The sequence below is a fragment of the Chrysochloris asiatica genome, unplaced genomic scaffold (genome assembly GCF_000296735.1).
Source record: "Chrysochloris asiatica unplaced genomic scaffold, ChrAsi1.0 scaffold00019, whole genome shotgun sequence".
NCBI lineage: Eukaryota > Metazoa > Chordata > Mammalia > Afrosoricida > Chrysochloridae > Chrysochloris > Chrysochloris asiatica.
Genome location: NW_006408537.1, coordinates 14892936 through 14915680, shown reverse-complemented (window position 1 = coordinate 14915680; position 22745 = coordinate 14892936). Strand labels below are relative to the sequence as shown.

The 22745-nt window shown below is 35.3% G+C and overlaps 1 pseudogene; it reads left to right on the top strand.

Moving 5' to 3' along the window:
• The first annotated feature begins 1948 nt into the window (after nucleotides 1-1948).
• Nucleotides 1949-22745, top strand: part of LOC102826071 — a 51623-nt pseudogene continuing 30826 nt past the window's right edge.

The following is a 22745-nucleotide window of genomic DNA, read 5'->3' as shown; positions in this document are numbered from 1 at the left end:
CATAGACATGTGTCATAAGAAAGTCAAAATCTGACCTGTCTTCTGTATGAATAAATAGATTAATTTATCTGAAGTTATAATAGGACATCCTATTAGATAACAGGAACTAAAACACTGATTAAGCATTTGGCTGCTAATTGAATTATCTTTGATTGGAAACCACCAGCCCCTTTATGTAAGAAGGATGTAAATATTTACAACCTTGAAACCCTATTGGGCAGGTCCTTCTTTTAGGGTTACTATGAGTTAGAATTGGCTCTTGGGCTATGGGTTTGGATTTGGTAATAGAGAACATACCAAAATCACAGAAACAAATGTTGTCTGCAAAAATGTAACATTGTCTAATGATACAGATTTTTTTTCAATGCACACTACGTATTCCATACCCATTCATGAGAACTTTTATACCACGTATCTCAGCCTGCTGTCAGTAAGCATTCAAATTGCATAATTCTATATGTTCTGAGCCTGTAATCCTTGTTGGGTGTGCTGACTTTGGAGAACTTGCTGATACTGAGGCCTCTGGGTATTCCTTGTCCCTGTGGTGGCTATTTTTTGTAGATAATAATAGTTTGGGTTGTGATTTGGGAGAAAAAAATTGTTGAACAGGACTGTGGAAATATTTATAAGCTGTACAGCAGCTATATTTTCACACACACACACACACACACACACACACACAAACTATCGTGTTGGCATTCTGGTCTCTGTCTTATGTGCGTTTTCATTAATATGCACAGTATTTGCAGGACTTGATTACCCTTCAAAACCCAAACTAAGCCCACTGCCTAGAGTTGATTCATGGAGACCACGTAATTGGACAAAGTACAATTGCTCCATAAGGATTTCAAGGCTACAAAATCTTTATGGAAGCAAACTGCTCCATTTTTCTCCCAAGGAGCAATTTATAGATTCGAACCACTAACTTTCAGTTAGCAAACCAGCATTTGATTGGCTATACCACTAAGTCTACTTCCATTTATCCTTGGGTGCAGAAAAAGACTAACTTCTTGGGCTCTAGCATGTGGAATAATATTCCATGTTTTCCTTTATTTTGTTTCTCCTCCTTTGTTTCTTCTGTGACTCAGCTTTATTTTTATCATTTTTTCATTGTTAGATTTGTAAAGTCACTATTTAACATCAAATGTTCCCTAACCTTCTACGAAACATTTCAAGTGTGAGTTGAAAGTGACTAAAGATTTTCAAAATGATTTTACAAATAAAAAATATATGTCTAAAGTAGGTCCTAAATTATGTGCAAATTAGACACAAATTTAGATAAATAGTGGAGCAATGAAGCAGGAAAATCTATTGATTTTGTGTGTAGTGTTAAAAAGAAGGTATGTATTGATATTTCCAAAAACACATTTACATTGTATTACCTTAAAGTTAAAAATGCTTTATTTATCATAACAAGTTTTTAACTCTACATTTAAAATATATTAAAATCAGGTTTATTCACACTTATTTATGCATGCATCACAATTCTTATGAGCTAAAATCTATTTCTTCATATGGAAATTGCTATATAAGGATGTAGCAGAAATAGACTCTTCACATTAAATTAAAACATGCTAGGAACAGAGTTTCTATAAGCCAATAAAAATTATAATAATTAAAATATAACAAGAAAGTGTTTTCAAATCATCTTCTGTGGATACTATATTTTATATTACTTTCCAACTGAATATGACATTTAAAGCAAAAAAGCTTAGATTCATATTGACTGCCATATAATAGATTCTTGACTGAAAAATATATCCTGAAAGCAAACACAAAGTAGTAATTTGACTTAAAATTAAAGTGATTAAAATAAATTTAGGTATTCAATTGAGCTTATCCAAAATATGAAGGACTGGGATAATTTTGAGATATTTGCAAAGCTCATTACAAAGAGATTTTATTTTCAAGTAAAATCAGGTTGTGATTTCAGCTGCGCAACGTGACTATGAAAATGCAAATGGACCTCATTGCTGGCTTTAAAAATTCTCTCTCAGGAACTAAGAAAGGAGGTGAGCTTAATTACAGTGATTATCAATACAGAGACCTTCTCCACTGGGCCTCTTTGCAGTGATGAAATAAGCAGAGTTATTTGTGTACATCCCATCTCTCAAAGAGATGACATTTCTACAGTAGCCACTTTTGAGACTTCAATCAGTGTCCTTCCATCTGCAAGGATTACAAGACTCTGGAATCTACTGAATATTTATTCAGCTGACCAAGGTGAGTAGGTGAAAGTGAAATACAGAGATGCTGGAGTTTTGAAGAGTTGTATATATTGCGTTTTATGAATAATCTCAATCTTTCTTTTTCTAAGATGCCTGTTTTGGAGGGGCATGTAAGATTAACTGATAGTTCCTTGGTTATGCGTATTTTTGCTAAGTTTTGTTGTAAGAATACTGATGTCCTTTACTTTCAGGACTAGTGGAAAAAATAATTATTCATTAATAGGCTATAATCATGTGTAAATTTGGATAGATAAACAGACTGCAAGTCAAGGTCATTTTGATTAAACTATCAGTAGAATTTATTTAAAGGGCCTAATAATGCTTTCCTAATTCTGTCTTCATCTAACGTCTTCTGAATCAATACACAATTGTAAGTTGTGCCAAGGATTTTTTTTTTTTTCAGCACCTGTGCATTCTTCAATGGTAGCAAGGGCTGTCCTAAGAGAATTTCATTGGGAAATCCCCATCTCCCCTACAATATCCCAGATCTTGCCCCTTTAAACTTTTTTTTTTTTTTTAAGGTGAATTCATGAAAGGCTACAGAAAAGATCATCAAATTTACATTCAATATATCATCCACTCTGTTTCATTTCAATGACTGTAACCCACTCCAAGCAACATCAGTTATTCCTGTGGTTCCTACTGACATTCCACCCACCTTCCTATTCCTTCTCAACTTTGTCAATAAGTAAACGTGGCCTTTTTGATTTTGAATGATTGATCATTCCATGACAAACATATTTTACTAAAGCGTTTGGCTGAAAATTAGGCCATGATGGTGAGTTCCTTTCCAGAACTGTAAGGTGGTAGGGGCCATAGTCAGGGGTTCCACCAGTCACTTTCTGGCCACTAATCCCAGTTATTTTATTTATTTAGTTATTTTTGAGTTTGGTTCCACATTTTCTTTCATTCTATCTGGGATCTTCTAATGCGATCCCTTTCAGAACAGTTGGTAGTAGTAACAGGGCACCATCTAATTATTCTGGTCTCAGAGTCATGGACACTTATGTTCCCAAGTTCTATTAGTTCATTAGACTAACTAATTTCAAGCATATTCAATTTTCATCACTCTTCTTTCTTCTACTCATGGAGAGACCAACAGTTGCATCTTAAATGGTCGCTCATAAACTTTTAAGATCCCAGACACTGCTCACCAAAGCAGAACACAAAATATTGTCTTTGAGGAATATGTTATGCCAAGTGACCACAGTGTACCATGAGACTATGGTCCTGTCCCCCAAGCCCAGTGTCTCGATGCCTTAAGAAGTTTGATAATATCTAAGAAGTTTTCATAATTCTTTCCACTGTATGCTCCACCCCCACATTCATAGATGTGTTTGAAGCAAAGATAATTACCCATGTATGAATATCTTCTTTAAAGTCCTTATGTATTTGTGTATATCCCACTCTTCATCCCACACCCATTCAGCCCCTGTGTCTATTCATGTTTATCTACTCACAGAATGCTGTTCTTCCGAGGTTGTGTATATAACACTATTTACTTCTATCCCATTTCGCCCTCGCATACCTCCTTGTGTCTCTAGCTGTCTTCATCATTCTTCTAATAAAATTCACTGTATATTACTACCCTCACCATCACCCAAGTTAACATGTGTTTACCCTCTAGTCAATGAATTACTCTCCCTTCCCTCCCCGCCCTGGTAAATATCAAAGAAAGTTCCTTTTAGCATGAAAACCTTTTCTTGAGTTTTTACAATAGTTATTTCATACAATATTTGTTCTTTTGGGCTTGGCTAATTTCACCTAGCATAATGTACTCCATCCAGGTTCATACATGTTATAAGGTATTTTGCAAATTCACTGTTATCCTTCAACATTTCATAGTATCCCATTGTGTGTATGTACCAACATTTGTTTATTCATTCTTCCATTGATGGGCACTTAGGCTCTCTCTCTCTTTTTGCTATTGAGAATAGTGCTGTGATGGGCATTGTGTGCATATATATACTTATGTCCTGGCTAGAATCTCTTGTGGATATACACCAAGTAGAGAAATTTCTGGGCCATATGGTATTTATCTTTCCAATTTTCTGAGGAAATAGAAATACTGTTTTCCACATTTTACAGTCCCACCAACAACGTAAGAGGGTTCCAGTCTCTTCAAAAACCTCACCAGCATTTGTTATTTTGTTATTTACTGCTTGTTTTTTTTTTTTTTAACTTTGCTATTAATGTTGGATGGGATGGCATCTCACTGTTTTGATTTAAATCTCTCTAATGGCTAACGATTGTGAACATTTCTTCAAATTTTTGTTGGTTGTCTGAATGTAGTCCTTGGTAGATTGTCGGTTCATGTTCTCTGCCCCATATTTCAATTCAGTTAATTTGCCTTTTTTGTAGAGGTGTTGTAGTTTTTTATAAATTTTAGAGATTAGTCCCTTGTCTTGCAAAACTTGTTTTGAGTCTGTGAGCTATCCTTTTACTCTTTGGCAAAATATTTTGATGCACATAAATGTTTAATTTTAGGAAGTCTGGTTCATCTACCTTGTCTTCTACTGTCTGTGTTGTTTTAGTTATGTTTGACAGTGTATTTATGTCATATACTGTTGTTATTAAGTGCCATCAAGTCTGTTCCAACTCATGATGGCCCTAAATAGGATTTCTGAGAAACAGCTGGTGGGTTTGAACTACTGAAATTAGGGTTCACAGTCCAGTGCTCATCCTACAGTGCCACACCAGGGGCCTATACCATATACTGTTGTTGTTGTTATGTGCTATGGAGTCGGTTCCGACTCATAGCGACCCTGCACAGGGTTTCTGAGGCTGTAAATCTTTACAGGAGCAGAAAGCCTCATCTTTCTCCCGCGGAACCGCTAGTAGTTTCCAACTGCTGACCTTGAGGTTCACAGCCTGATTCGTAACCACTACACTACCTAGCCCCTATATTGCCCATAGTTTTTCATTGATGATCTTTATAGGACTCAGAAGTAAATAGATCTTTGACAAAGGGTAAAATCACACACATTAAATGGGAAGATACCTTCAACAAATAGTGTTGGCAAAACTGGAAATGCATTTCCAAAAACGAAACAAGACCATAAAACAAATACACCATATACAAAAATAAGCTCAATGTGGATTAAAGACGTAAATGAAAAACGTATAATTCTAAAGAACTTGTTTTTATTCCCCAAATTTCAAAGCATTGAAAAGGAACACAATTCAAGTGTCTCCAGGCTGTGAAAACTGATGTTTTGACATGGTATAACTGGAAGAGTGTAGAATATTTTAGGGAAGGGTTAAAGAGCTGAAAACACTGCATTCAGAAGTATTTATGCCTGTATAGAATGTACATCAAAAAACAATAGCTTCAAATGTTGATTTTTTTTAAATAAGTGCTTCCATGATTTTAACAATATTTTTGATTTAGCCTCATATGTAAATGTATATTGCTTTCATTTTATTTGAAAAACAGCTACTCAGATACCAAATGTATCATTTCCCTATACTAAAGTGTCTTGACTTGAGTTTGTTTTGTTATGTCATACTACTTGACTTGCTCAATTAAATGGTGTCTTGCTGTAAATAGTATTGTATGTTACAATTAAAATTCACTCTTGTTATATAAATGGTATTCAGAATTATAAGAATGAGAGTTATAACCCTACCAAGGTATTGTCTGTTTAAGAGAAAATGTTTTTGATGGGCCATGGGTCTTCTAAACAGAATGTACTCTGCTCTAATGTCTTCTTTATGATTTCTGTTCCTTTAAAGAATTAAGTTGAAATATGATACGTGATGTTTTTATTAAGTACCATTTAGTTCGTTCCAACTAATAACAATCCTGTATAGGGTTTCTGAGGAACAGCTGATGAGTTTGACCTGTCAGCCTTGCAGTTAGTAGTCCAGTATGTGTACTACTGCGCCACACCAGAACTCAAGAAATATGACATAAATAATGTAACTAAAGAGTCCTGGTGTGGTGCTGTAGGTTAATGCACCAGACTGCAAAGCTGTTTGAACTGCAAGGTTGGTGGTTCAAGCTCACAAGCTGCTCATCTGAAACCCTACACAGGGTTGCCGTGGGTCGGAACTGACTTGACAGTACTTAACAAAAACAACAATGTTCTTGTTTAGAACTATTTGTCTATTTAGAAACTAAAATGATTATTGTTAATACTTCTAATACAGTAGATTAAATAATAATTGATTCTGACAATGACAAAGCACTGTAATTTTTGCATCTTTAATTAATTATAAGAAATTATTTGGTTTGGAATATGTCTAATCTGTGTAATGGCTCTTTGATGGAGCATGAATAATAGGAATCTGCATTGACGTGGTTTTTGAAGTCATTAAACTTTCTTTTACATTTTGATTAGGAACATGATTTAGAAAGTCATATTTTTCTGTGTATAACTGGTGTGAGTTTACAGTGTAATTTGCTGAAGATTCATTTTTTATTCATTTTTTAAATTTATCCTTGCCTTTTTCAGTCTAAAGGTTTAAAAAAGACAGACATTTTCAAGCACAATGTTCTCCCAACAACTGGTTTGGCAGCATCAAGTATGTCTTATCCTTTGAAAGATGTTTATTCAAAGAACGGATTTCTAGAAAGCATTCAGCAAAATATAGTGTTACTTCTTGCACAAATGTTTCTTTTCCTCTCTATCAGAATTTTTATGTTCCTACCACAGCTCAGGTTGTCTTGGACATGACATCTGGATCATATATGCTCACTCAATCTGAGGTAGACACACAACATTCCTTTTTCCTAATAGGATATAGATTACTCCATTTCTTTATCATTTGGAAATGATCAGATTGTTGTTTTATCTTCTACCACAATGAGTTCAGTAATTCATGACATTCCAGAGGTTGAATTACACAGTCACTCATTGCTATCCCGTGGATTTCTGCTCACAGCTTCTTCCACAAGTGTACCTTCAATTGTCTCTAGGGAGACTCAAGAGGTTATTGAAAAATATTCAATTGTTTCCTTAATTTCAGGAAGAGAACACTGGAGATTGCTGAGCTCCTCAATGTCTTCTCTTTCTCCTGCTAAGATAATTATATCCAAACAGGTAGCCATCTTAAACTCATTGACTCTCCATTCCCAGTGAATATCAGATTATTACTGAAGCATCTAGCAATTGGAGACTCACAAACATCAAATCACAGGCTGCAGATTCCTTTAGTGAATTAAGCCAAACATGTGCAACATGTCCTATGACTGAAATAAAATCCTCTCATGAATTCTCAGATGAAGTTTTGCATAGCAAACAGTCCCACTTTTATGAGACATTCTGGATGAACTCAGCGATATTAGCCAGCTGGTATGCACTAATGGGAACCCAAACTATCACTTCTGGGCATTCATTTTCTTTTGCTACTGAAATAATGCTGTCAGTGGCATTCATAGAACTTTCATCTTAATTTCTTTCTAAAATGAGCACAGAAAGAACAATTTTACTCTCATCCTTGGAAGAATCCATTATTCTATCAAGTAATTTGGATACTAATTTATGTTTTGATAGGAAACATTTATCCATTTTCCCTTCACAAACTGTCTCTTCAAATCTGATGCATTCTGAATTGAATTCAAAACTGACCACTGGTGATTCTTAATTATCAGAAAACACTTTAAAATTACTTAAAATATACACTATTTTTGAAGTTCCAAATGAAGATATTTTACCGGACATGCAAGAGAGTAACGGATCTCAGTAATCTTTGAATCTTCATACAAATGCAGTTCTTGACTTTGAATTAAACCTACAAAAACATGCAGATGTTGCCTTAAACATAAATTTAGAAACCATACATCCAAGTGATCTCAAATGCAACCCGCCACCATATACAGATTTAATGGCTGATGTTTCAAAAGTAACTTTTAATGTTTAATTTTATACAATTCAATCATTTCCATTACAGACATCTTTCCCCAAGTCTGTAATATGCTAGACTGGCCATATAATACAGATGGTCTAACCTTAACATATGACTTAACAGAAGAGGTCAGGATTTCTTCACAATGATCCATATAGGAGTTTCAGACTAGTGTGTGAAATAAGGAATCTCCTGCAAGCTAGAGTCTAGTCTGTTCAACCCGATATCTCTTACTTTGTATTTGTTGAAGTCTATTTCAAGACCTTGTCAAATGATGATTTCTTGTGCGTTTCTTTCTTTCTTTCTTTTCAGTATACTTTTAGAAATGAGTTTCATTTCACAGAGAAAAAAGAGACTTTGTGGTCACCAGGTGCTCTAAACAGTCCCATTGTAATCAGGGCATCAGCTAGTTCAATGGAGATGGCACCTGCTGTTGTACCTGACACAGATGGTTATTCTTTATACGCTGAGACAAAGCCTACCAGATCAATACAGGAGTAAGTTGGAGACAGCTATACTGCTGGCAAGCAATCAGAAACTGAACTAGTTCAATTCATTATAATAGATCTTTCAAAGTTTAGGAATAACTTTTATTATTCTTATTTCTTGAAATAGCTTCTTTTGTTAGATTAGACACAATATATGAGGGGACTTCAAAAAATTCGTTAAAAAAAACTCCATATTCTTTTAATTCTGTATTCCATGAACTTTTTGAAGCACCCTCATAGCGTGCCCTTTCAAAAAAAATTTTTTTAAGTATTGTTTTGTTGTTGTTGTTATTGTTGTTGTTGTTGTTGTTTTAATGGGAAAGATGAAAAAATCAAGGAAATGTTATTGGATTTTCCTACCCTACTTGGTACAGTATACATTAAAACAACTTTAATATGAAGCTTTGATATTTTCATTTGACTTAATTTCAAGTAAACATTAAATTAAAATTCTTTATTTAGTAAAAAAATCATGTCGAAAATGAAAATATAACCCATTTGTGAATGTGAGTTCATAAATTTGAAATAATTAATGAAAAGTCAATTTTCTTAGGTAAGAGTTCTTACTTTAAAACACTTCAGAATTCACTGATATACTCTCTCATTTGCAGGTACTGCAAGTCAAAACTCAGTATATCAAAACTCAGTATAAAGGGGAAAACTGTCAGGTAGCAGCAGTTATAAACTTAAGAGTAAGACTCAACCAACCCAAGGCAAACCAGCAGGCCTGAAACTAGAAGATTCACATCTAACCTCACTCTCCTACATCCTTCTAGTCTGTCATCAATAGTAGTCAGTTGCTGGTGCTTCCTATTGACAAACCCAATCACTAGCTAGAAGATAAGGACACTCTTCTGAATCAGTCTTCTGTGGTTCACAGGGTAGAATGATACGTGTTGTGTTGTTGTTAAGTGCCGTCAAGTCGGTTCTGACCTATAGCAACCCTCTATAGGATTTCTGAAGAGTGGCTGGTGAGCTTGAACCACTGACTTTGCAGTTCAAGCTGACTTTGCAATCCAGCGCATTAACCCACAGCGCCTCAACAGAAATGATACATAGGGTACAAAAAAGATCTTCAGCAAATCATAAATCATTAGCTCTACCATGACCGCCAAGTCCTAGTCTGTACTTTCTCAAAATCATATTAATGGCTTGTTGAACTAAAATTTTTATAAAGCTTTTAGTTTTTCTTACCATAATTCATTTTGAACTGACCTCATGAAATATTTCCTACACTGATTTTTGTAATTTTAAAAATTATTTTTAAAGTAAATTCCTAAAACATCCTATTTACATTACAAATAATTTATTTCCTACTCCTTATCTCTTGGTATGGCACTGTAGGATAAGCACTGGACTGCTTATCACAAAGTTGGCAGTTGAAACCCACCAGCTACTTCTTGGAAACCCTAAACAGGTTCTCTATAAGTGAGAAATGACTGAACATCACCTAACAGCAACAATAACTGAAGAGTATTTTGCAGCCTAATTAATATTCTTATATCTAGATCCTTTTTCTTAAAATAATCTGTCAATGAAGGAAAGGGAAATGAAATTTAATTAGACAATTGTATCTGTAACATACATTTTTTAAGAGATTATTTTTTATCCAAGGAATTACTTTCACATCTTATAAAAAATCAATAGCCAATATGTATATGTCTATTTCTGGAACACTTATTGTTTATTGATATATGTTGAACTAAAATAATCAGAATATTGAATTTACTAAATATGAGCCTAGGACAGTTGAAAGTTGTCAAAACTTATATGGAATTCATAAAGATAGCTATCCTAGGCATTACTGAGCTAAACTAGATTGGTGTAGATCATTTTGAATCCAACAGTCTTGTGGTTTACTATGCTGGAAACAAAAAATTCAAAGGGGATGGCATAGCATTTATTATCAAAAAGAGCATTTCAAAATCTATCATGAAGTACAATGCTCTGTGATAGAATAATATCCATACGCTTAAAAGGAAGATCAGTTAATACCACTATTATTTAAATTTGCAAGAATATCACTATAATCAGTTATGATGAAATTAAAGAATCCTACCAACTTCTTCAGTTTGAAATTGATCAAACATACAATCAAGATATTGACAATTACTGGTGGTTAGAATGAGGAAAGATGGGAACAAAGCAGAAAGAACAGTAGCTGAAAAATATGGGCTTGGTAATAGAAATGATGCTGGAGATCACATGGTGGAACTTTGCAAAACCAATGATTTGTTCATTACAAAAACCTTTTTTAAACAATAAAAAAGGTGATTATACACATGTACCTCACCAGATGGAATACACAGGAATCAAATTAACTACATTTGTGGGAAGACATGATGGAAAAGCTCAATATCATCAGGGAAAGTAAGGCCAGGGGTTGACTGGAACAGACTACCAATTGCCCATATGCAAGATCAGGTTGAAGCTGAAGAAAAGTAACACAAGTCCATGAGAGCTAAAACATAACCTTGAACATATCCCACCTGAATTTAGAGACCATACTTAGACAATAATGACAGAAGACCAGAAGAGCTATGGGATGACATCAAGAACATTATTCAGGAGGAAAACAAAAGGTCATTAAAAGACAGGAAGAAAAGAAGACAAAAATGGAGGTCAGAAGAGACTCTGAAACTTGCTGTACAGCATAGAAATGCTAAAGTGAAAGGAAGAAATGAGAAATATCAAAGAGCTGAACAGAAATTTCAAAAGGCAGCTTAAGAAGACAGAGTCAGGTATTGCAAAGAAATGTGCAAAGACCTGGAGATAGAAAACGAAAGGAGAACACACCTAACATTTCTTCAGATGAAAGAATAAAGAAAAAAAAAAAAAGCCTCATCTAGCAATATTGAAGAATTCTATGGGCAAAATACTGAATAGTGTAAAAATGCATCAAAAGAAGATAGGAGGATTAAACAAACAGTCACTGTACAAAAAAACAAACCGTGGTGTTCAACCATTTCAAGAGGTAAATGTGATCAAGAAGTGATGGTACTGAAGGAGAAAGTCTGAGCTTCACTAAAGGCATTGGCAAAAAAACAAGACTTTAGGAACTGAATAAATATAAATTGAAATATTTCAATAAACTGATGCAGCACTTGAGGCATTCACTCAGCTATGCCAAGTAATTTGAAAGACAATTTACCTGGCCAACTGATAAGAAAAGATCCATATTTGTGCTCATTCCAAAGAAAGGTGACCCAATGGAATGCGGACATCATCAAACAGTATCACTAATATCACATTCAAGTAAAATTTCCTGAATATAATTTTTAAATGACTGTATCAACAGGGAACTGCCAGAAACTCAAGCTGGATTCAGAAGAGGACATGAAGCCAGGGATATCATTGCTAAAGTCAGATAGATCTTTGCTTAAAGCAGAGAATACCAGAAATATGTTTATTTGTGCTTTATTGACTGTGCAAATGCTTTTGACTGTGTGGATAATTACAAGCTATTACATTACAAAGAATGTGTATCCAGAACACTTAATTGTGCTCCTGAATGGTTTAAAATCTAGAAGGGTGTGCACCAGAGTTGTATTCTTTCAACCTGTATGCTGAGTAAATGATTAAAGAAGCTGGATTCTTTGAAGAAGAGTGTGGCATCAGCATTGGAGAAAAACTCATTAACATCTTGTATTATGAAGAAGATACAACTGAAGAATTTAACACTACCAGAAATTTCTCATAAAATAATTGTACACAAACCTAAAAACTAAACCAATAAACAATTTGAAGTATTTTATATAATTACAGCAATAATCATCTAATGTATGCATTATTTCCATTTTAAATGTTAATATGGAAACACTTATTAAACATATAAACAAATTTTTCACTCTATTACACACATTTGTAAAAATAAATAAACAAATAAATGTGTTTGACCTTACTAGTAAACTCAAAAAAATGAAACTATGTTCAGCCACAGATTATTAGGACTCACTAGATGCCCTGAAAATAGAACCAAAAAAAGGAACATTTTTCTTTACACTGAGATGTACATTAAATATTTATTTTACCCAATGGTATTTTTATTTCAATCTCTAATGTGATTCCACAAAATACAAAAGATCAATTTCTAATCCTTGACAGACTACCCCAGTCAAAGTAAGAAGAAGGTATGCTATTTTACTTACATAATTTTTACTATTATAATTTAGGAGTTCAGGCAGCATTGTGGTTATGAGTTATAAACTAACAGCTGTTCCATGGGAGAAAGATGAGGCTTTCTGCTTCCATAAAGGTTACAACCTCAGGAACCCTATGCAGGGTCACTATGAGTCAGAACCGACTCCACAGCACACCACCACCACCACCATTGAAATTTAAGATGTGTAAAGAATAAATAGATCAGAATATCTATTCCAGCAGCTCCTCAGAAACCCTATGCAGAGTTGTTATGAGATAGAACTGATTAGACAACACTTATCAACCAAATAAATAGAGAAGAGTTATCATAAATCAGTGGTTTAAAGCAGAAGTTAAAATTTGAAAACTGTTGGTTTGAAAGGCAATATGTCATTTTAATCAACTTAGAGCATTCCTGGTGTGGTGCTGTGGGTCAATGCACTGGACTACCAAGTTGGCTTGAGCCACAAAATCGACAGTTCAAGCTCACCAGACACTCCTCAGAAATCCTATATAGGGTTGCTACGGGTTGAAACAAACTCAATGGCACTTAACAACAACAACAACAACAAATCACCTTTAAAAATATGCCCAATTTAATTATTGTCGCATCCTCACAAACTGCATTTTAGTTGACTCCTGATGTGATGCTATAAAATATGTACTGGACCATAAACCACAAGGTTGGTGGTTCAAACCCACCAGCTAATCCTTGAAAACCCTTTACAGGGTTGCTATAAGTGGAAAAACTCCTTTTATTTTAAAATCTAGCCTAACTTCTTCATGTAGAGGAAAGGTGGGGTAGGCAATACTAGAATGGACTGCAGGGCTAAAATCTTGAATATCTTTCATGGTATTGTTAAAATATGCAAGTATGCAATTTTGAGGAAAGGGACATTTCCTTGCATGTTTCCAGAGTGGCCAAGTGGTTACGGCTACTTTCTTCGAACACATTACTTAAATCCAAGAAACCTATAAAAGTTAACACACCCAAAATTCTCTGCTTCCTTGCTGTAGTAAATTCCTCACTCTGTTTAACGCTGCTATGAAAAATGACCTAGCAACCTTTTGTGATTAGCAAATTGAGGCATTTTGGAGCCACTTTGACTACATGCTTCTTTGAGTTCTGTGAATTCTTTGACGTTCAGGATTCTGGTATTTTGATTGTTGCTGTTGTTGCTGTTATGTGTCGTGGAGTCGCTTCCGACTCATAGCGACCTTACACAGGATTTGCGGAACCGCTGGTAGTTTCGAACTGCTGACCTTGCGGCTCGCAGCCTGATTTGTAAGCCCTGCTACCAGAGCTCCTGGTATATTGATAGCTCCATTAAATTGAATCAAAGTTGTTATTCTCATTAGTATACGCGGGACCATTCTGCGAGTTGCTTAATTCAAAAAGCAAAGAAGGATTCATGAAGAAGAAGAAAAAAAGGAACATTCTACATCAGTTCAGTATATTTTTTCCCTATAGTCGTTTGAGACAGAAGGGAGAGCAAACTGAGTTTCCTGATTCAAACATTCGCGAATAGCAATGGATACAAAAGAAATACAAAACTGAAAAGCTTATAAATGTCCCATTTGACTGATTCTTAGTTGCTATAAATGAACAAATATGGAGGAAAAGATTTTATTTCTGGTCAAAACTACTAACACCAAAAGAAATATCCAACCTGTAGGTGAAATGTGGACACCTTCAACTGTCCTTCCAACGGTATTTTACTGCAGAAAAAGCTATTCTGAACCCCATTCCTTATACAGAAAATGTTTGCACTGGAGATTTTTGTCTTAATATTGATTAGTCACTTCTGTTCTAATTTACTTAGAATGCATAAAACAAACACCATTTAAAAATGACTTTGACATGAATGAGTTTGGGTTTCCTTTGGATCAAACCACATCTACTGAAACCTATATAATCTCCTAAATACTCTTTCCTGCGTATTCCTCAGCATATTCTTCACAAATCAATGTCTTGTGTTTTCTGTGGTGTGTGTTAAAGAACATCTATTATTTGTCCTTCACTTCCATTGATCAATAAAAGAAATAGTATTATTGACATTTCACACAAAATATAGCTTAGGTAATATGATAGTTCAGTAACAAATTCTTCATACATATTACGGTTTTATGGTTTCAAAATATTCTCATCTGTATTGCTTCATACTCATTTCAGCAGTGTATAACTTTGGAAAAATTAACAACATAGATTTGGGATTAATAAACTATGGCCTAAAGTCCAATTTGGCATGTCACTTGTTTTGTAGAGAAAGTTTTACTGGAACATAGCTATACCGATACATTTACATATTGTCTATGACCACGTCACTCTACGCAGAGATGAGTAGTTGCAAAAAGGCTGTATAGTTTACATTACCTAAATTATTATTTTATCTTTTCCTTTAACAAAAACCTTTGCCAACCTCAAGTACAATCATATGACTTTTTACATTTCTCATATTAGAATACTTTATGATTTGAGCTGAGTGAACAGTATTGACTATACATGGACTCAGAAAATATCAAATTTTATTGTTGTTCTTAGGTGCTGTCAAGTTAATTTCATTTCATAGTGATACCATAGGACAAAGTAGATTAAATTCTCTACAGACTCCCTGGCACTTAACAACACTCTTCATGGGATCTATTAGATTGGTTTGATTGACCAAACTTTTCAATTGGTAGCTAAGTGCTTAATAGTTGTTCAGTTATGATATTTCAGTATACAATGATCATTGTATCTTTGTATCATTCTGATGGAGTCCTAGCATAAATCCATAGACACACCTTTCATTTGCTCTTTGTAAAGCATACAGATTTGCTTCCTGGGCTGGTTTCAGGTGTATACCTCCCGTGGCCTGGGCTCAGAATGGCCCATACGTGCTTGGGTCATGAAAAATGCGAGTTCTGTGAGACTCAAAGCCAGTTAGGTGAGAATGTTAGGGAAATCATCAGTTTTTATAGAGTATTGGTAGAATGTGCAGCTATCAAAACATGAAATAAAAGCAATTGTGCTTGTATTCCTCACAGTTGTGGTAAGAACAAAATGCATGCACGAGCTATGAAATTGGAATTATGCAATTTTCATGATTTTGAATGAGTCAAATGCTCTTATATTTGCATCTAAAACTGGTATTGCATAATATAAAGATGAAAAGTAAAAGACATACTATCAATTGAAATTTTTAGTTTCTTTCTTTCTAGAATAGCACTTAGGGAAAAATAAACATGGAAAGTTGAGAGATAGACCATGGAAGTAAGGCGAAGAAATGTTTTACATTTTTGTAATGTTTCCTACTTTTTGAATAAATTTCCTTGCATTCTCATCTGCCCTGAACTCAGCAAATTTTTTTACAGGGCCCTGCCTGTGGTGCTGCTTCTGAAGAATTCTCCTTCCCTTGTGCAAATCCAGTTATCTGCTGACTATCTGTTAGAATCCCTTAGGGCCTATTCTTGTATTCCAACCTCAACCCAAACTTTGTTTTTCCTTTTTACATGCTCTTCATTATTCTTTACTTAATTTCTGTCCCTTTATTTCACAATTTGTCCTAGGAAATATACCAACTAAAATCATGGTTTCAAATATATCGAGATATAAGTCTCTTCTGTTTTCAGATTGCTTAACATTTTTTTTTTAACTTACCAGTCCTACAAATATCCTTCACTTCAGATACAACTTTAGTGTCCCGAAAACAAGTTCTAGTTCTTTCTCACCCATAATTTCTTCTCCTCTGGTTCACATTTTAGGCATTAAATTTTATTCTTTTAGACTTACACACTTCAGAGCACATTTTATTTTCCCTTTCTCCCCATTTTCAATCATCAATAATAGTATTATGAATTCTTAATAGTATTATGAATTCTACCTAACAATTTCTTCTCGCAGCTTAATATTATTACTCTAGATTAGATCCTTACCATCATTTTTTGGATTCATGCAATACCGTTTAGAATGGGTCACCTCTTCCTAATCACTATTTCTCCTAGTCTTTCAATCACATTACCTGCAGAGCTATTTTCCTTAAACACAAATAAAGCTTTTTTGTTCAATTCTTTGTTTTAGAAAGTTAAAATGTTTTTTAATTTCTTATAAGAAAAGTTGAACATTCTGGGCATTCCAACTATAATATTCAACTCTTATTGTCATCACCCAGGCCCTGTATTCTACCCCATTGTATCACCAACTTTTCCCCAATCTTGGTTGAACAGTTGTATGTAGTTTTCACTAATTCCTCATCAGAAATATCACTATTGTCCATTTCACCAGAAATCATACTTTGAGGACAATTCCATTTGTGATTCTCATGGGAAGACTCTTTAAAAATTAAAATTTTATTTTTCCTATTAATTTCTGTTCTTATAGAATATTTTTCGTAGTTCATTGTTATCTCTACTCTGGTTATTTGCTGTGATGTTAGTTTTCCTCAGCAGTATTTGGATGTGTGTGTGTGTGTGTGTGTGTGTGTGTGTGTGTGTGTGTGTGTGAAAGATGCCACATATTGCTTTCTTTGATGTCTGGGAAATCATGAGTCTTTAAATGAATGCTAATACATCTCTTATAGGTTGTTGTAGTTAACTGCCCTCGAGTCAGTTCTGACTCACAGGGACACTGTATAAGGTTTCTGAGGAGCAACTAGTGATTTTGAACTGATGACTTTATGGTTCAAACTGGCTGTACAGTCCAGTGTTTATCCCACAGCATTATACCAGCACTTTAAAATACTTAAAATGTGAATTTATTAGACAAAATGCTATAAATTAGTAATGTACAGCATCTGAATCTTTTTAACTTGAAGAAGGATAAAGATGAGGATCAATCCACAACTGATCCTTGTGAAGTAAAGATCAGACATACAATTGCTTTGCCAGTTCTGACAATATACTCTACTTTTCTGCTGGGTTTTCCACTGCAATGACCACACCGAAATCCAACACCATACTCACACTGAAATCAAGCACCATAATTGCAGTTAAGTGGTTTTCTGGGACAGAATCAACTCAGGAATCCTGACCAGGGAGCATGCAGTCAGTCACGACTTCTTGTCTTCAGTGCAGGACAGCTCACTCAGCTCCTCTCAGTGCCCTGAGGACTGGCTCTATTGACCTCATGAGTACAGACTCCTCTTAGGCCCTTCTGAACAGGATGCTCCTAACAGATCCGTTTGTTACCATCAACTATGGCTCTGGGCCCCTGTCCTCCTTCAGTGTTATATCCCTTAACTAATGTTATCACTCTTTTTATGAGGTTCCTTGCCTCCTCTCCCTCAGATTCTTTTCCTCTTTCTTCTTTTAGATGCTTTTTCTTCTTCTTTCTGTCTAGCTAAACCTCAGAGGGACTGGCTGCATGAATACAAAACACTCCTTGTCAATTTCAAATTGTGGTCCCCCCCAGTGCGACCACAACTGATCAATTCTCTCTTGAAGGCCACAGGCACTTAATCTACATAATAGTCTTAGCTGGGTTACAACTCACCTCATCTGGCCATTCAGTGGATTAAGCATTGCATTGTTAACAGAAAGGTAGGTGGTCCCAATTCTGAGGGTGAAACACGAGATTGTGTGTTTCTGTAAAGTTTTACAGACTCAGAAACCCCAAGGAACAGTGCTATTCTGTCCTATATGGTCACTATGAGTTAAAATCAACTCCACATCAATGTTTTTTTGTTGTTGTTGTTTTATTTCAAATGACCAGTCCCTGCAGAGTGAATTCTAGTAATCAGTAATAAGGCAGCATGCCGCCCAAGGCAAGAGAAAAAGTATCAAAACCAAGCTGTTTACAGCTTGCCTGAGAAATGTTAATCAGCCTGAAGAAAAGAAGCAAATCCCCTGGAGTAGAAAACTAGAACAAAGGTAATTGTTAAAGGTTTAGGTGAAAAAAAATCTCTCAAGATGTTCTCCAAAGAAGCAAGGCAAAGGACACATAAAAAAAAAAAAAAAAATTCATTTTTCAGCAAATGTCTTATCCAAAAATTTTTGTAAACACCCTCACCTTATACTGTAATAATGGAGATTAGAGGCAAGTCTGTAGACTATTAGTCACAAAGACTTTAATCAATTATAGATGTGAAGGTAACTATTACCAGAGCAATATAAGATGTAGAACTGTGGACCAAATCCAATGTTGTCAAGCTGATTCCAACTCATAGTGACCCAGTGTGACAGCGTAGAACTGCCTCATAGGATTTTCAAGTCTGTATAACTTTATGGAAACAGAGTGCCACATCATTCTACCATGGAGAGACTGATGGGTTGAGCAGCTGGTAGGATTTAAACAAACAACCTTTTGGTTATCAGCTGAAGGCTTAACCACTGTGCCACCTGGAACAAAAATTAAATCCAATAAAGGATGAGTGAAAACTATAGATGGACAAAATGACTGGTCCCTATGAAAGAGCAGGGATGACCTGATATACAGTGTCCTCAAGGAATTATTAATTACACATGCAGAGGATGGCTTTAGGCACACAGGTAACATGATACCTGGAAGTTTTAGACAAATGGTGATATGTAAGGATGAAAGGCAATAGTTTATTTCTGGGTGATCAGCCAGTATAGAATTTCATTTTAGATGTACTAAAGTGTGGCAGCGGTAGTGAGGTTGGCCCAGGATCGGCCCAGATGGACTCAAGTGTGGCAGCGGTAGTGAGGTTGGCCCAGGATCGGACATTGTTTCGTTCTGCTGTGCATGGGGTCGCTATGAGTCGGTTCCGACTCGATGGCACCTGACAACAACAACAACAACAACAACAAAAATAAAATCCATTTGTGGAGAAGCTAATAGTTCTTGATCATGGTTCCAGCACAGTTGGAGTTCAGGGCAGAATATCAATTTTGAGGTGGTTATATGTGTGAGGACGAATATTTGATATTCTAAACAGAAGATCTAAGGCAATAATCCAGTTCTATGACCAGGACCAATGCCATGTGACTTGGAAGGATGTTAGTGAGGGAGTGGGAGGAATTATTTGGCCAGAAAACAACACAGGCTTATCCCCTGATATCTTGAAAAAGATAACAACATTTCTGATTTCAAGTACATTTATAATAATATCTGTCATTGTTCATACCTACTTTGCCATTGGTAGTGACCTATGGTTGAAGATCGGGTCTCTATATAGCTTTGCAGATGAGAGAGAGGCATAGATATTTGGGCTCAACTCACCTACATATTAAGTGTGCAAGATGAGTTTGGAATTGGAGTTTGAGAGATTCAGATATGATGGATTTTCTTTCCAACATGCTCTTTGGTGGAATGAGTTTCTGTTTAGTAATCATATCATTTATGTATGCACTCGTTCCAACTTAGGGACAAAATCTGCCTTCTCTGTTGGTTAATGGCATCCAGCACTGTAGATATTGAGTGAGGCCAGGGCAGAAAGGTGAAAACAGGGGAGCTGAGTTCAAAGACGGTATAAAAGACCCAAGGCTCATATTTTGTCATCCATAGGTGAAAGCAAGCAAACATACTGCTAATGAGAAGTGCACATCTCTCCACAAACATTATGTTTCTCATTTCTATTCATTATTGTAAGTAATTTGCACATAGGAAATTAATAAAAAAGACCTTTCTGTTGCCTCCAAATCTATTTATACTTGAGGCATGTGGTGCAGAGTAACAAGCTGTCACTGTTTTAACATTAATCAGCAATATTTTAGATGCTATTTAATGCCAATAATTAAGATATTAAAACCCCCTCGACAGTGTTATCATCTAACTTTAATAGTGATTAGCATAACATATGTTCTTACTTAATAATAGAGTTTAATTTAGCTACATATTTTATTAAGGACTCACCATGAGCTGGGTTCTATTTATGATGTGGTTGAAGCTTAATTCTAGTGAAGAAAGCCAATAAAAACTAAGCATGGTAAATGTGAATTTCCACATAACATGAAATGAAGTGTACATGGTGTGTTGTTTTATTAGTTGTCATCAAGTCATTTCTAACTCATAGTGACTTTATGAACAACAGAAGGAAACACTGCCTTGCCCTGAACCACCCACACACTATTGTTATATTTGTTTGCATTGGTGCAATCACTCTGTCAATCCATCTCAAAGGAAGTCTTCTTCTATTTTATGTATCCTCTACCTTGCCAAGCCTCATGTCCTTGTCCAGTAGTTCCTCCTGGTAAAAGGTCCATGATATGTGACACAAAATCTCAAAAAGGAGCATTTTGGCTGTATTTCCAACACAGAATTGTTTGTTCTTTTGACAGTCAATGGCACTTGCAATATTCTTTACCAATACCATAATTCAAGTGCATAGATTCTTCTATCGTCTCCTTTAATCATTGTGTGCATACGAAGTGATTTAAAATATCAAGACTTGGGTCAGGTACACCTTGGTCTTCAATGTTTTATCTTTGTTATTTAGCAATTTAAAGAAGTGTTTTGCAGCAGATTTTCCTGATGCAATCTGAACTACTGCTTCCATGAGCAGTGATTATAGATCCCAGCAAAATAAAATCTTTGACAACTTCAGTCTTTTGTCCACTTATCATCTTGTTATTTATTCGTCCAGTTGTGAGTATTTTCCTCTTCTTTACACTGAGGTACAATTAATACTGAAGACCAATATTGATCTTCTTCAATAAGTACTTCAAGTTCTCTTTGCTTCCAACAAGCAAGGTTGTGTCATCTGTATATTTCAGGTTGTTTGCAAGTCTTCCTTCAATCTTAATGTCATGTTCTTCTTCATGTAATCCAGTTTCTCAGATTATTTGCTCAGCATAAAGATTGAATAAGTATGGTGAAAAGATACAACCCTGGCACATACACCTTTCCTGATTTTAAACCATTCAGTGTACACTATTCTCCACCACTCATCTGAAGTTTGTCATACTATAGTGGCTTGCATATTGCTGTGATGCTGGAAGCTAGGCCACTAGTATTTTAAACACCATCAGTATCACCCATGGTAGACAGTCTTTTGCAGAGCTTTCTGACACAGACAGAAGAGAGGTAGACTGCTTTTGAATATTTAGCCACTAAAAACCTTATGAATAGCAGTGGCACATGATCAGATTGGTTTTGATAAGTGTTGTCAAGTCTGTTCCAGGAAGTGTCTGGTGAGTTTGAACTACTGACTTAATAGTTCAAACCGATCTTGTGACCCAGTGCTTATCATATAATGCCACTATCAGATAGCACCAGAATATGGAAACACTATGACTAATACAATAATATTGTCAGATAGAGTACAGCTCCTCAAATTGGAAAGCATTCAAAATACAACTGGGGAAGACTTGTCTCCTCAAAGTAGAGTTGACCATCATAACATGAATGGGGTAAAACATTCAGGACATTGATTTGCTGATGGGGCATAACTCAAAATGTGGAGAAACAGATGTAACCATCCATTAGTAATGAACATGGAATGCACAAAGTAGAAACCTAGGAAAATTGAATGTTGTGAAAAATGAAATGGAACATGTAAAGATTGATATCCTACACATTAGTGAGCCTAAATGGACTAGAATTGACCATTTGGATCTGATAATAATATGGTTCACTATGCCAGGAATGATAAACTGAAGAGGAATGGCATTTTCATTAATCCTCAAAAAGAACACTTCAAGGTATCTCCTGAAGTACAGTGTTGTCTGTGACAAAATAATAACCATATGCCTACAAGGCAGTCCAGTAAATACCAATACTATTCAAATTTATGCACTAAATGTTAAAGCCAGTGCTTATGAAATTGAAGAATTCTACCAACTTCTTCAAGGAATCCTGGTGTGGTGATGTAGGATAAGCAAGGTCAGTTTGAACTGCAAGGTCAGTGGTTCAAACTCACCAGCTGCTTCTTGGAAACCTTATACAGGGTGACTATGAGTCAGAACCAACTCAAAGGCACACAATAACAATAAAACAACAACAATCTTCTTCAGTCTGAAATTGATCAAATGTGCAATCAAGATTTATTGGTAATTACTAGTGATTGGAGTGAAGAGGTTGGAAACAAAGAGGAAGGATCATTGATAGGAAAATATGGTCTTGGTGATAAAAACAATAGAAGAGATTGTTTGATAGAATTTT